The 15,964-nt window shown below is 42.3% G+C and overlaps 1 long non-coding RNA gene across 1 annotated transcript; it reads left to right on the top strand.

The window, feature by feature from the left end:
• The first annotated feature begins 4,952 nt into the window (after positions 1–4,952).
• On the top strand, positions 4,953–14,737 carry LOC133740223 (uncharacterized). The gene is made up of 3 exons (XR_009861075.1): positions 4,953–5,994; positions 6,763–13,691; positions 14,460–14,737. It is a non-coding gene; the product is annotated as an uncharacterized LOC133740223 (long non-coding RNA).
• Positions 14,738–15,964: the final 1,227 nt, after the last annotated feature.

Raw genomic sequence — 15,964 nt, 5'->3', positions numbered from 1 at the left:
TCAGTGGCTCCGCCTCTATCCACTTGCTGTTGTAGTCGATGGCGACGATGATGTACTTGAATTGGCCCTTGGCGGTTTGGAACTTTCCCATCAAATCGAGGCCCCACGTGGAGTGAATCCATGGGCCGATGATAATTGACAGCGGCTCTGCCGGTGCATGTGGGAGATCTGCAAATTGTTGGCATTTGTGGCAGGATCTCGAAATACGCCTGGCGTCATCACCAAGTGTGGGCCAGAAGTAGCCCTGTCGCATTGTGCGGTTGGCCAAGGATCTGGCGCCTGAGTGGTTTCCGCATTCTCCGCCATGGATTTCCGCTAGGACGGCCTTTCCCTCCTCTGGGGTTAGGCAGCGGAGGTTGGGATGAGTGAATCCTTGGCGGTAAAGTTTACCATTCTGGATGTTGTAGCGGGTTGCTCTCCGCTTGAGCTGTCGCGCCTGAACTTTATCTTCCGGCAATGTGCCGTTGCGTTTGTATGCAATGATCTCGTCCATCTAGATGGGGCTGACCTCAATGCTGAAGATCTCCGCCAGGGTCTTTGTGATACTCGGCTTGTCAAGGCACTCCACCCTTGTGTCCGCTGGACTTTGATGTGGTTGGGCGGTTGCCAGCCTCGCCAGTGAATCAGCCTTAGCGTTCTTTTCCCTGGGGATTTGTGTGATGGTATGAAATTTGAACTTTTTGAGCAACGTTTTGACGTACCCCAAATATGCCGCTAACTGCTGGTCCTTGGCCTGGAAGCTGTCGTTGACCTGGTTAACGACTAATTGGGAGTCGCTGAATATGTTGACGCTGTCAGCCCCTGAGTCAATGGTGAGGAGCAAGCCGACAATGAGGGCCTCGTACTCCGCCATATTGTTTGAAGCTTTGAAGTTGAATTTCAACGCGTACTCCGCGTTCAGTCCCCCGTGTCCTGTTAAGATGACTCCGGCGCCGCTGGCCTTGGCGCTGGCGGAGCCGTCCACATGCAGGTTCCAATCTGACTGTGGGGGAGTTGCTTCCTCAGTGGTTACCATTTCTGCTCCGGGCTCTGACTCGGTACCGGGTTCAGGTTGACGCTCGGTGAGTTCAGCGATGAAGTCCGGCACTGCCTGGCCCTTCATGGCTGTTCTTGGCCTGTATTCTATGTCAAACTCGCTGAGCTCAATGGCCCACTTGCTGAGGCGCCCTGAGTGTTCAGGGTTCTGCATTACTTGCCTCAGTGGTTGATTGGTTAGCACATGGATGGTGTGAGCCTGGAAGTACTGGCGGAGGCGTCTGGCGGCAACGATGAGTGCGAGGGCTAGTTGCTCCAAGGGAGGATACCTTGTTTCTGCTCCATTCATGCCTCTGCCGGCGTAGAACACCGGGAGCTCGTCTTGGCCTTCCCGCCGGACAATGGCGCAGCTCACCGCCGACACCGAGACCGCCAGGTAGATGAATAGTGTCTCTCCTTGCACAGGGACGGAAAGGAGAGGGACTGCTGCTAGGTATTCCTTCAGGCCCTGGAACGCCGCCTGACACTCTGGGTTCCAGTTGATGACTTTCTTGTGAGTCGTTTTGAGGAGCTTGAAAAATGGGGCACACTTATCAGTGAGTCTGGAGATGAATCGAGAGAGGGCGGTTAACTTGCCCTGGAGGCACTGGACGTGCACTTTATACTCAGGGTCCGCCAGGTCAAGGATGGCCTGCACCTTGTCTGGGTTAGCTTCGATGCCCCGCTCGCTGACGATGTAACCCAGAAATTTGCTGGCGGTGACCCCAAAGAAACATTTTTCTGGGTTGAGGCGCATACCATAGGCCAGGAGAATGGTTACTATGATCTTGAGGTTTGCCACATGTCCGCTGGTCTTTATGCTTTTTACCAGCATGTCGTCCACGTACACCTCGATGATTTTTCCCAGATGCTCAGCGAACATGGCGTTCATCAACCGCTGATAAGTTGCACCGGCGTTCTTCAGACCGAAAGGCATGACATTGTAGCAGTAGAGGCCTTTGTCGGTGGTGAAGGTGGTGCACTCCTGGTCGCCGGGATGCATCTTGATCTGATTATATCCGGAGAAAGCGTCCATCATGCTGAGGAGCTCATGTCCGGCGGTTGCATCCACTAGCTGATCGATACGAGGTAGCGGGAAACTATCCTTGGGGCATGCCTTGTTGAGATTTTTGAAGTCGACGCACATCCGCCACTTGCCGCTGGGCTTCTTGACCATTACCAGATTGGAGATCCACTGGGGATAAATGACCTGGCGGATAAATCCAATGCCCTGGAGTTTGGCAACTTCTTCTCCTATTGCCTGGTATTTTTCCTCATCAAAGGCCCTCCGCTTCTGCTTGATGGGATAAAAGGAAGGTTTGATGGTCAACTTGTGAGTTATAATTTCAGGGGAGATACCTGGCATGTCAGCGTAGGACCAGGCAAAGACGGCGGCGTTATCACGTAGGAACTGAGTGAGCTCCGCCGCTACCTCTGGGTCTAGCTGGGCGCCTATGCGGACCGTCCGCTCAGGGTGCTCGTCCGAGATGCAGACAACCTTCAATGATGTCTCCGGATTGACCGGCTCCTTCTTTACGTACTTCTTCTCTTCATCCCTAGGATCCTCAAAGATGTTTGGTGGCGGTGCCTGATTACCCACCGCCAGAATTTCATGGCGGCGGGCTGACCGCGCCACAGTCGTTGAATAGCACTCTCGAGCCAACTGCTGACTTCCTCTTACACAGCCCGTGCCGTTGGGTGTGGGGAATTTCATGAGAAGCATGTATCCGACGATGATGCACTTGAGCTTGTTTAACGCTGGTCGTCCAATGATGGCGTTGTACGAACTGAAACAATCGACAATAATGAACTCCGTATGTACCTCCGCCATGCATGGACTGGTACCAATAACCAGTCGCATGTAATCCGACCCCAGCGGTTGTGTGACGTCGCCGGAGAAGCTGAGCAGTGGCTCGTGATCCTGGAGTAGTTTCCTATTCCGCTTGAGGTGGTTGTAGCAGCTGTTGAAGATGACATTGACAGCGGACCCGCTGTCCACCAGGATTCTCCCTACTGAGAATTTGCCAAGGATGGCGTCGACCAAGAATGGGTCGTCATGCGGTAGATGCACTCCACGCTCCTCCTCCTCCTCCGAGAAGGTAATAGGTTCCCATCCTGATCTGGGGAGCTTGGCGGACCGCTCGTAGTGGATGTTGCAGACCTCCTTTGGGTGATTGGCGCATGCATAGCGCTTTCTGGCCCTGTGAGACATGCCGGTGATTGGAGCGCCGCCATCGATGGTGTTGATGCGGCCCAAGGTCTCAACGTTGGCAATTACTGGTGGTGGTCGGCGTACCTTGAACTGCTCCAGCTTGCCGTCACGGTACAGGGTCTCAATGGCCGTTTTGAGAGCATTGCAGCTGTTGGTATTGTGGCCGCTGTCCTCGTGGTATTTGCACCACTTGCCGATGTTCCTGGGTTTGCCCGTCTTTGGGTACTTTGGAGGGGGTGGCGGTGGGATCTGATCCTTGCACTGATTGTAGATTTCTTCATACGAAGCCGTGAGGACTGTGAACACTGCGTACCGCTGCGAGGACTCTGCCTGCTTGTTGCGGTTATCCCCATGGGTTGGGCGGTTGCCCTTATAATTCTGGTCCTTCTGCCGCTTGTTCTGATGGTGGCCCTGCTGCCACTCCCTCTTCTTGTCAGTTGGCGGTGTTGAAGGGGTCTTGTTAGCGGTTTCCTGATGACTGGGGGATGGCTGTGACGACTTTGTTGGAGTTGCTGGTGGCGGTGGGGTTTCTCCATATGTAATGAATTCCGCCTGGGCGTGGATGACCGCCTCACTCATGATGCGGTCGTACGCCGCATTTGGGTGACTATAGTTGAGGTGATAGAGGAATGGTCCCTTGAGAAGTCCCTGCTTGAAGGCCGCCGATGCCATTGTTTTGTCTAGGTCACGGCACTGAGACGCTGCTGCTCGCCACCTTGTGACGAAGGCCTTTAGTGATTCGTCCTCCCCCTGCTTGACGCTGAACAACTGACTTGTGTTGTGATGCCCGGCGGACAATAAGATGAACCGGGAGAGGAAAGCGTGTGATAGCGCATGGAATGAGCTGACAGACCCCGGTGGACACTCAAAGAACCAGTTCATTGCCTCGCCATCCAACGTTTCGCTGAACAAGTGGCACAAGGTGGCGTCGTCGAATCCCTTATTGTTGGGGACCTTCTTGAAGGTGTCCATGTGGACAAAGGGATCAGACATTCCGCCGTAATGCGACATCTTTGGGGTTTTTGCAGACGCTGGTCTGACAGCTTGCAGAATCGCAGCGGTGAAGGGCCCAGGTCTGGAAGCGAAAAGTGGATTTTGAGTTGGCGCTGGGGTGCCTGACTCCGCCCGGATCAATCTTTGCTCCAGCTGGTGCATCCTTTCCAATATCTGGACGGTCGCATCGCCGGTGGAATCAGCCCGAGTACTCCGCTGGACCTGCCTGTGCCCCGGCGCAGGCGGATTGCCTTCAGTCCTCGTCCTAGCCTCCGAGCGGTTGGTATGCGGCAGTGATTCCGCCTCTTGCTCTATCATTAGCTGGGGGATGGGCGGTGGTCCCATTCCCAATAATTCAGGTGGGTCCAGCGGTACCTGCATTTGTATGACTGGCCCTGGCAACAATGTGCCAGTGACTGGTCTGCTACGTCTGGTGCTGCGTGACTGCTCGCTCTGTGCTGGGCGGGCGGTGGCCTCCAGCGTCCTCTTTAGTTCCTCAAAACGTGCCATGAGCGTAGCCACCTGTCTTTGGGCCTCAGCCTTTTCTTTGCGCTCCTCCTCACGTTCTCTGTTTGCCTTATGAAGATCCGCCAATGCCATCTCGTACATAGTGACGAGATCCTGGCCCGGCGGGCGGCTGCCGCTGGGATTTGCCTCATCGCCGTGGTTGGTCGGTGTTGTGAATAGTGCGCGGTTAACGCCTACCGCTGGGTCGGTGATAGGGGCATTTTAAAGTGGTATTTTAATAGTTAATTCCTCACATTTTGCTTAGTTAATTCCTTAACGAATCGATTTTTAACTCAATTTCTATTTTCTTAGGTACATTGGAGTAAATGATGGTGAAATGAGCATTAGGTCCACACTTACCTATAAATGGTGGAGAAAAATGGAAATGTACTAAAATGTCAATTTTACACATTTCCTACTCCGGCTAGGAGAAACCAAGCCAAGCAAGGAAGAAGGAGCGGCCGCCGGACCAAATGAACTTCAAATGAGCTGAAACTTTCCAGATCCATTCTACACATCCTAAGGATCATTTCTTATGAAGAGTGCCAGAGCTATAATTGAGTGGAAGGCCTTCAAACAGTCAGCCCAATTTCCTGCAGAAGCAAAACTGGAAAACTGGACCTGTAAGAGGTCCAGCAGCATTTCCAGCCCAAAGGCATGGAAATAAATTCTGAAATTTTACCAAAATGATCTACACTCATGGTAGATCATTTCATATGAAGAAGTCACGAGCCAAAACTGAATTCCTGTTGGAGAAATAATTGAAGGAATAAAAGGGCAGAAACTGACCTAAAACAGCTCAACACCACATGTTCAAGTTTCCTACCCACATGAAGAAAGCTAGATGCTTTTCTCTTTTTCCTTGGATATATTTTTCTGCTCCAATAGATCATCATCACTTCCATACTTCTGCACCTTCATGCCTTGCTTTCATTTCATCATTACTCCATCTTTTCCATATTTTACAAACCACTTTCATTATTTTTCTTCCATTTATCATTTCACTCTTCTTTTTCTTCCCTATATAAACACCTTCTCCTCTCACTCTAAGTACCTTCCTTCATCCATTTCATCTTCTTTGTCTCTCCATTTCCATTCCATTTTTCTCTCCATTCTCTAGTTGCAAAATTCTGCGTTTTCAAGTAAGAAGAAGAAGAAGAAGAAGGAGCCGGGAATATCATATCCTCCATCGTCCACCTTGAAGGCTTGCTTCCAAGATTCAAGATTTCAACGTTTCAAGCACTCCATCTCCATCTCCAACTCACGGTGTAATTCATTCTTTTTCCTTATTTAATTTCGTAGGAATTTGTTTCTAGTTAACAATAACATTAAGGGCAAAGTTTAAGCCCAATTTCTATGTTTGAATAAAAATTGTGATTTCTTTATGTTGATTTTTATGTTGCTTATGTGAGATTGCTTAATTGATTTTGGATTATGGAAAACTTTTATATGTATGTGTTCTTTGATGGCCAACTTAGGATATATGCATGTAATTGGTGCTAGATTTAAGTAGTAAAGGCTTTGGACAAAAGTCGAAATCAATTAAGGAGAATTGCAAATAGATGGACTTTTTCATACTAGGTTGTGCACTTTGGTTGACATCCTTTCTTTGTTCTTCATGCATTGAATGTGTTCTTGATTAGCTAGTTTTCTAGGCTATGATTGCATGTTCAATAGGTTTAATTTAGGTGCTTTCACTTAGATTAAATATTCAAGGAAAGTAAAATATGGGAAATCATTTGCTTCGAATGTTTCACATAGTCAACTTATTTCTCATGACATAGATAATCAACTATAGGAATTGTAATTGGATTTCATTCATATGATTGTAGTTTTGATCTTTGTTTCTTGTGTTCCACCCTTCTATATGTGTTTTTACACTTTCTTTATTTCATTTAATTTTAATTCCAATTCTATAATCTCAAAACCCCCCATTTTATATTAACTTGTATATATTTTTATTCTTTATTTTATTTTTGTACATAATACTTTTTACTTTATTATTTTAATTCTTTATTTGTTTTTGACAATGACAGGTGTACCCTCAATCCCCGGAATAGAACGATCCCTATTTGCTTATACTACTAACGATGTTTTCAGGGTTAAATTATGCGCTTGCTTTGAGCGTATCAATTTTTGGCGCCGTTGCCGGGGAATTGAAAAATCACTTGTTTTTGTTTATAATTATTGTATATAAACTGTTTGAAACTTAGTTAATTAATTAACTAGGTTGTTTTTTTTATTGTTGAATACGAGTTTAATTGTGAGTTGTAAATTAAAGAAGGAATAGGTGAAGTCGTGTTTATTAATATTGGCCTAAACCCTTTATTGGTACCTAGTTCAGGTCCCTTAAGGTTGAGGGCGGCCTTTATTAACATTCATTGAACTGTCTAACACACTTAGGACCTTTTACATCCTAGTAAGAATATCCTATGTGAGATGGTGCCTAGGAAGGGGATAACGTTCATGACGGGTTTTTGAATCCAGAAGTGCTTATAAATGGGCTTAGCTCATGCCAAAATGGATTTTTCCTCTCGTGTTCACCCTCCCCTACCTGGCCATTTCAGTAAGGTTGCCCAACGGATGTAGGAGGGACTTTGTGTCTAGACGACTATACTTGGGCCGCACGTCCACTTGATTTACCGCTTGGAATTAGATTTGATATCAATAATGTTTATAACAAAAGAAATACTTGTGCATACTCTTTACGTGTAAATTATTTTGTTGTTTCACACTTTATACTTGTAAAAATACTTTTTACGTTTTATACTCACTTGTGTACTTAACTTGTGTCTTATGTACAAAATACTTGTTAATTATACTTGTAGTTTGTAATTCATAGTTACTTGTTTATTTTTTTTGTATTTCTTTGTTAATATTAAGTTACTAACTTTATTTAATGTAGGTACCGTCTGGCTGCAAGACGTAAAATACAAGCGCTGCTTGGGAGGCAACCCAATTCAGAATATAATCAGATTTGCTTTCTCTTCCCCTTTTACTCCTCCATTTTCTTTTTGTTTTAGTAGTTATTTTCGTAAATTCCATCCCTATATGCTTACTTATTTCATTGCATGCTTTTAATTGATTACATTGAGGATAATGCAATATTTAAGTGTGGGGGAAGGGATTTATATTTTTGTCTTTCATTTTGAATCCTATAAATATTTTTGTCTTTCATTTTGAGTCCTATAAATATTTTTGAGTCCTATTTTATTTTTAAAAAAAAAAAAAAAAAAAAATAATAATAATAATAATAATAATAAAATAATAATAATAAAAAAAAAATAATAATAATAAATAAAAAATAATAATAATAAAAAATAAAAAAAAATAAAAAATAAAATAAAATGCATTCATTCAGTCTTATTAAATTCAGCTATTTACAAAAAAAAAAAAAATAAAAAAAAAAAAAAAATAATAATAATAATAATAATAATAATACTCTATACTAAGCCATGTCTGCATCTCTGTAGGAGTTGAGGCTGAGCTCAAGGGAAATGTGAGAGCCACCGCCATAACCGCTACCTCTCTCGGAAGTAGTCTTCATGATGCCCAAGATGTCCTCACCATGCATGGGGAATAGTGGAAGGGTTTCAATCTCCTGGTGATCTCCTCCTCGTTGTTGCAGGGATGTTTGTCCTCCTGTTGTGCCAAAAGAGTTGTACTGGTATTAGTGTTGAAGTGTGAGGAAGAATATGAAACAAAATTTAAATCAAGAAATCCTTCATTACCAGTAGAATCGGTGGAACCAAAGTTGAGATTAATGGATCTACCATCATCAGTAGAACTAGTGGACCCAAAATTGATGTCAATGGATCCACCAGCTGGCCCAAAATTGATGTCGATGGATCCACCAGCACCAGTAGAACCAGTGGACCCAAAATTGAGATCAATGGATCCACCAGTACCAGGAGAACTAGTTCCCATGGGCACTTGAGCAGCCTGATTGCACCTCTTCATCTGCTTCTCTCGAGCCCTGACATTCTGGAACCAAAAATAAATGTTCTTGCCCTCAACATGTCCATACTGGTTCAGCTGGAGACAGATCTCGTGAATGTGCTCTGTAGTTGGGCACTTAACTCCCTTGTCGTAGTAAAGATCCTTGAGGATCCTTATTTGATCTGGAGTAGGAACCCACCTGGCACGGCTTCGCCAGAAATCTGTGTTGGCACTACTCCCGGCTGCTTGGTTGTTTCCTCCATCCTCGATTTGTTGCTGGGTTTGTAGCTCCATCAGTTGCAGAGTTCGTGGTTCCATGGTAATGGGTTGAGGGGATGTGAAGATCGAAGAGTAAAGTTGTCGAGTGTTTGAAGGAGTTGTTGTTAAAGGGATTAAGGATGATGATGGTGTGTTGGAGATCTGAAAGTTCAGAGGAAAGATGGGATTGAATCAACTAGATGGGAGAGAAGATCAGAAGAGAAGGATTGAATCGAAGAAGAAATATTTTGAGTTTTGAAAGAAGAGGAAAAGCTGAAGAGTTGGGAGAGAGGGGCTGGAACTCAGGAGAGATTTTCGTTCCTTTGGAGTGAACAGTTGCGCCCTCAGAATGCACCTATTTATAGAGCGAGGTGAGCAGATCTCCACCGTTGGATGGACGATTCCTGTGATTCATTCTACGCGTTGGATTAAAGTCGCCCTGAAACCCGGAAAAGTTGTTGGCGCGTGGAGAGCGTGTAAGGGGACCGAGGGAATCTCGAGGCGCTGTGGCAGACAGCTGTAGCCGAAAGCAGATTTGACTGCCGTAAATCACGGAAGGGATAAGCCGTGACACAAGTGGGCCGTACTTGGGCCTGTCTCGGATCAAGGCATCACTGTAGCTGTGGGTAGAGGCCTGATGGGCCGAGTTTCAGAAACAGTTTTGGACATGATGGGCCGAGTTTCTGAAACAGTTTTGGATGAGTTGGGCCGGATTTCTGTAACAGTTTTGGATACGTTGGGCTGGGTTTCTGCAACAGTCTTGGATGTTTTGTGCCGAATTGTTGAAACAGTTGAAACAGTTGGTTTAAATAAAAGGATTGGTATGGATAATAACGTGAGCAGCCGTGCTCGAGTGGTTGAGTGTAAAGTTCGTGTACAAGAGGTCTGAGGTTCGAACCTCGCCTCTCGTTTATTTTTATTATGTTCGTTTATGACATAATAAGTATAAAATTTGTACACATTATATTAAGCACAGCTTGTGCTCCAGTGGTTGGGGACAAAGGTTTCGTGCAGCAGGTTAAGGTTTCGAACCTTGCCTCCCCCGTTTTTTTTTATTTATGTCACTCCATCAGAACCCTCCTCCGAAGGCTGAAACCAGCAAGAAGGCTGCCACTCGCCCGCATACCGCTCCTCCAAAGGAGTGAATGGAGGTACAAGTCTAGGCTGAAAGACTTTAAACATTAAGCGCTGCATGGGAGGCAACCCATTTCAACCGTAGCTGTGGAGGAGCCATCAACGCAGATTTGCTCTCTTAAACTCTATCTCCTCTATTACTATTTTCTGATTGTATCTTTGTTATTTGCGTTTTTAGTTTTTGTTTTTAGGTTTTCTTGAGTTAATCATTCCATTCACATGATAATTGTTCATTGCATGCTCTAACTTGTTTAACATTGAGGACAATGTATGATTTAAGTGTGGGGGGAAGGATTAATGCTTGTAGTTAGTTTTTGTCATAAAAAGAAAACAAAATAAAAAATCAGAAAAATCAGAAAATTAAAAAAATTAAATTAAAAAAAAAAAAAAAAAAAAAAATCGTTAACTTTGTTTTAGGTTTTATATTCATGTTTTGGTTTTTGTTTATCTTTGTTCTTTAGTTTGTTTGTTTTGTTTGTTTGTTGTTAGAGTCAAAATGAATTTTGGGTAAATATCTTCTTCATCGTAGGCGCATCCAATGGGATGTGATGTCTAAAGGTCTAGTTTGGATATGAGAAGTGCTGACAAAGGGTCTCGTCCCCTGTAAATCAAGTGAGCTGAGCTCCGCCAAAATCGTTCCTCTCTTCACCTGGTCATGTTCCAAAGGAGTTACCGAAAGGAGAAGAGAAATATCCCTAAGTCCAAAACGTTTTTTTTCTTGTATGTTGCATCACTTTATGTGTTGTTCTTGTTTTTGTTTTGTTTTGAGTCTTAGGATGCCTTTCAACTGTCTGGGATGATTCTATATCTCTGAAATCATGACTAAAAGAGGATCACAACATTGAGATGATTTTAACATGGTATTCTTTGGTTAATTGAGATATATGAAAAATGTATGCACTTGTAGTGGATATGGATTGCATGACCTTGGTACAGAATATGAGCATGTTAAGATGAGTTGTGATTCATAAAATCCATGTGAGATAATTGAACCATGTCCCTTTTTCTTGGAGTGAAATGAAAAATATATTCTTAATTTCTTGGCGATGTTTTGATGATCTCATTATTCTTTCATCTTGATTGACTGCTTGCCATAGATTAAGTTTAATTGACTAGAGAATGCTAGAATTCGCTCTTGTGCTTGTTGAGACGTGATATCAATACATGGCCCTGATTCTGGAAGGGATAGAGGTTCTCTAGGAATTACCACCATTGCTAAATAAACTTGTGTCCCCATTTGTGCCCGTCGTGGGACCCCCCTAGATAAACCCCTTTGAGCCTACATTAAGCCTTTTCTTTCATCACCCTAAAAATCCTTAACCCCTGAACCTTAGTATAGTGATAATCCTACCCTTTGTTCTAAAAACTTAGTGGAGCTATCTTTTGAGACATACTACATGGGTTTGGTGCTAAGGATGAAGATTGAGAAGAGGTGAAAGTTCAAGTGTGGGGATAGACTTGTCCATAAAGAAAAAGATATGTTGAAGCCGTGAAAAAATGAAAAGAAAAGAGAAAAATTGTGTACGGCTAAAAAGAAAAAGAAAGAAAAAAAATATATATGTTTATGGACTTTCATCCCCCATACTTAGTGATTTTGGAGTTTGCTTTGAATTGAAGGCCCACTACAGAAAAATTTGACCTTTGTCCATTTCACTAGAGTTCAAAGGAAGTTTAGAAGGAAGGTTGGGCCCAACATGAAGACATTAGCCCTTTTATTTTACCTCTATGGGTGTGGCGTTTTGAGTTGGTGGATTTCTAGAAGTCTCTCTACATCTGCATGAGCTCTGCTAGGTTTTTAGGATACTTTGACATTCCATACCTTTCATTTCTGAAAACTTTGAGCCTTAGCCCCATTACAACCCTTTGAGAAGACCTTCTTGATCCTTAAGATGGGACAGCCTTTGATGTGGAGATGAGTTACAAGAGTTGAACCTATGGCTTGGGTCCATTCGTGCAAGTAGTTGATATCCTTCATGAGATCTTTTGAAAAAAAAATTATATTCACAAAGTGCTTTTCGTTTCTTATATATGTGAGCTATTTGACTGCCTTAAAATATGTTCTCTCACATATAAATGAGTGATTATAAGCTTTTAAGCATTGCCTTGATCTGAGAGAAGAAATAGTGGATATACCTTGTGAGGATATGAATCATACTTGTCTGAAGCATGCTAAGCTAAACCCCATCACCATTGTTACAACCAAGTCCTACTTGTGTATGTGTGGATCATATGTTTTAATTAACTCTCGAATGCTTAACATTGATTCTTGGTTGAGTGCTAATCTTGGTGTTGTGAAAGTAAGAGATTTCTGAGACAATATGTTAAAGGGCAATAGAGGTCTTTGTGATGTCAACATCTTGGTCTTTGTCTTTGAATTTACTCTTTTATGTGTGACATTTTTTTCTTTGTGTTTTGCTTTGTGTTTTACGTTTTTGGTTTCTTTGAGTCTTTGTGTTTTTGTTTCCATACTTAGTCATTTTTTTTCGTTGGTTTCTTTGTTTTGTGTCATAGTCTTTTTGGTTTGTTAGTTTTTGATTTTGCTAAGGGACTAGCAAAAGCTAAGTGTGGGGGAATTTGATAGGAGCATTTTAAAGTGGTATTTTAATAGTTAATTCCTCACATTTTGCTTAGTTAATTCCTTAACGAATCGATTTTTAACTCAATTTCTATTTTCTTAGGTACATTGGAGTAAATGATGGTGAAATGAGCATTAGGTCCACACTTACCTATAAATGGTGGAGAAAAATGGAAATGTACTAAAATGTCAATTTTACACATTTCCTACTCCGGCTAGGAGAAACCAAGCCAAGCAAGGAAGAAGGAGCGGCCGCCGGACCAAATGAACTTCAAATGAGCTGAAACTTTCCAGATCCATTCTACACATCCTAAGGATCATTTCTTATGAAGAGTGCCAGAGCTATAATTGAGTGGAAGGCCTTCAAACAGTCAGCCCAATTTCCTGCAGAAGCAAAACTGGAAAACTGGACCTGTAAGAGGTCCAGCAGCATTTCCAGCCCAAAGGCATGGAAATAAATTCTGAAATTTTACCAAAATGATCTACACTCATGGTAGATCATTTCATATGAAGAAGTCACGAGCCAAAACTGAATTCCTGTTGGAGAAATAATTGAAGGAACAAAAGGGCAGAAACTGACCTAAAACAGCTCAACACCACATGTTCAAGTTTCCTACCCACATGAAGAAAGCTAGATGCTTTTCTCTTTTTCCTTGGATATATTTTTCTGCTCCAATAGATCATCATCACTTCCATACTTCTGCACCTTCATGCCTTGCTTTCATTTCATCATTACTCCATCTTTTCCATATTTTACAAACCACTTTCATTATTTTTCTTCCATTTATCATTTCACTCTTCTTTTTCTTCCCTATATAAACACCTTCTCCTCTCACTCTAAGTACCTTCCTTCATCCATTTCATCTTCTTTGTCTCTCCATTTCCATTCCATTTTTCTCTCCATTCTCTAGTTGCAAAATTCTGCGTTTTCAAGTAAGAAGAAGAAGAAGAAGAAGGAGCCGGGAATATCATATCCTCCATCGTCCACCTTGAAGGCTTGCTTCCAAGATTCAAGATTTCAACGTTTCAAGCACTCCATCTCCATCTCCAACTCACGGTGTAATTCATTCTTTTTCCTTATTTAATTTCGTAGGAATTTGTTTCTAGTTAACAATAACATTAAGGGCAAAGTTTAAGCCCAATTTCTATGTTTGAATAAAAATTGTGATTTTTTTATGTTGATTTTTATGTTGCTTATGTGAGATTGCTTAATTGATTTTGGATTATGGAAAACTTTTATATGTATGTGTTCTTTGATGGCCAACTTAGGATATATGCATGTAATTGGTGCTAGATTTAAGTAGTAAAGGCTTTGGACAAAAGTCGAAATCAATTAAGGAGGATTGCAAATAGATGGACTTTTTCATACTAGGTTGTGCACTTTGGTTGACATCCTTTCTTTGTTCTTCATGCATCGAATGTGTTCTTGATTAGCTAGTTTTCTAGGCTATGATTGCATGTTCAATAGGTTTAATTTAGGTGCTTTCACTTAGATTAAATATTCAAGGAAAGTAAAATATGGGAAATCATTTGCTTCGAATGTTTCACATAGTCAACTTATTTCTCATGACATAGATAATCAACTATAGGAATTGTAATTGGATTTCATTCATATGATTGTAGTTTTGATCTTTGTTTCTTGTGTTCCACCCTTCTATATGTGTTTTTACACTTTCTTTATTTCATTTAATTTTAATTCCAATTCTATAATCTCAAAACCCCCCTTTTTATATTAACTTGTATATATTTTTATTCTTTATTTTATTTTTGTACATAATACTTTTTACTTTATTATTTTAGTTCTTTATTTGTTTTTGACAATGACAGGTGTACCCTCAATCCCCGGAATAGAACGATCCCTATTTGCTTATACTACTAACGATGTTTTCAGGGTTAAATTATGCGCTTGCTTTGAGCGTATCAGTCGGAGGGCTGGGGAATGGCAGACTGGTCCGCCTGCTCCTCAGCGTTTCCTTCGCTACCGTTAGTCATGGTGGATGTGGTGGGATGACCTTTTGTTCAAGGATTCCCACAGACGGCGCCAATGTTAATGTCTAAAAGTCCGGCGGTAGCTGAACCTTTGTTAACGCTGATCCGATGGGCGGATCGATACTTGTGATGTTCTCAAAGCCTCCCCTACCTGTCAAGTAAAATACAAAGGGCGTCAGAGGGAGACCGCGTTGGGCGGTCTTCAACTCTCCGATGCCTAAGTTAGTCAATGTATTTATGTTGACAAAGTAACAGTAGGTAAGTATTGAATGCGTAATTAATGAGGAGAGAGGAGAGGACCTTTTATAGGTGAGGAGGAGGCTGACCTCCTCCTTGCTTTCGATGTGGGACTGATGTGCTTCGGTTCCCAGTTTCAGAAGCTTCTGATGCCATCTTGGCGCAGCGCGTGGCGGCGCGTCGGAGGCGATCTGGAGGTGCTCTGCCGCTGGGGTTGTAGCCCGCCTGGCGGTGTGTCTGCATGTCATTCCTTTGGTTTGAATTAGTACCTTTGGCGGTACAATGAGCATGGCCCATTATAGCTAATTATGCTTGCAAATGTACATGTATGTACATGAGATGATCATCTGTACTGAGATTGAGAAGAGGAAGATAGCCACATTTCTTCTTTAGGGTGAGGCACGAGTGTGGTGGAGCGGTACATAGAAAGCTGGAGATGTTTCCACCTTGACTTGGAAGGGTTTTGACCCTTTATAAAAGTTTTATTGGGGAGCAATAAAAGTTATTGCCCCCTAATAAAAACTGAATATTGTAGGACTTAAATTCACAAAGTATGGAATTTGAATACCTGTATTTTTCCAATCTTATTTGAAACCCAACTGAGTTACTTCTGACCCTCTATAAAAGTTTTATTGGGATGCAATAAAATATATTGCCCCCAATAAAACCCAAATGTTGGAGGACTTAAATTCACCAAGTATGGAATTTGAATACCTGTACTTTTCTAATCTAATTTGAAACCCAATTGAGTTAATTTTGACCCTCTTTAGGTTATTGCCCTAATAAAACCTGATATTTGAGGGCTTAAAGTCACCATGTATGTAATATGGACCTGTAATTTGAATATGAATCTGTGAATTATGCAAAACAATAGTAACTGAAAATAAATTCTTGTAACTTAACAGAAAATAAATTCAAAAGTTGTCAAATCATCCGAAACTAGTCTTTACATGCCAAATGAAAATAAGTTCAACTTAAAATTAGTTCAACTAAAAATAAGTTCTTGAAATCTACATTTCCTAGTTTTCTACTTTCCAACAATAACTGCAATTACATATTATTTTCATGACGGTATTTTTCCACGCTCCAAGCACCTTCAACTTTTG

The sequence above is a fragment of the Rosa rugosa genome, chromosome 3 (assembly GCF_958449725.1).
Source record: "Rosa rugosa chromosome 3, drRosRugo1.1, whole genome shotgun sequence".
NCBI classification, from domain to species: Eukaryota; Viridiplantae; Streptophyta; class Magnoliopsida; order Rosales; family Rosaceae; genus Rosa; species Rosa rugosa.
The sequence above is the reverse complement of the archived record's forward strand: the minus strand, read 5'-3'. Positions and strand labels throughout refer to the sequence as shown.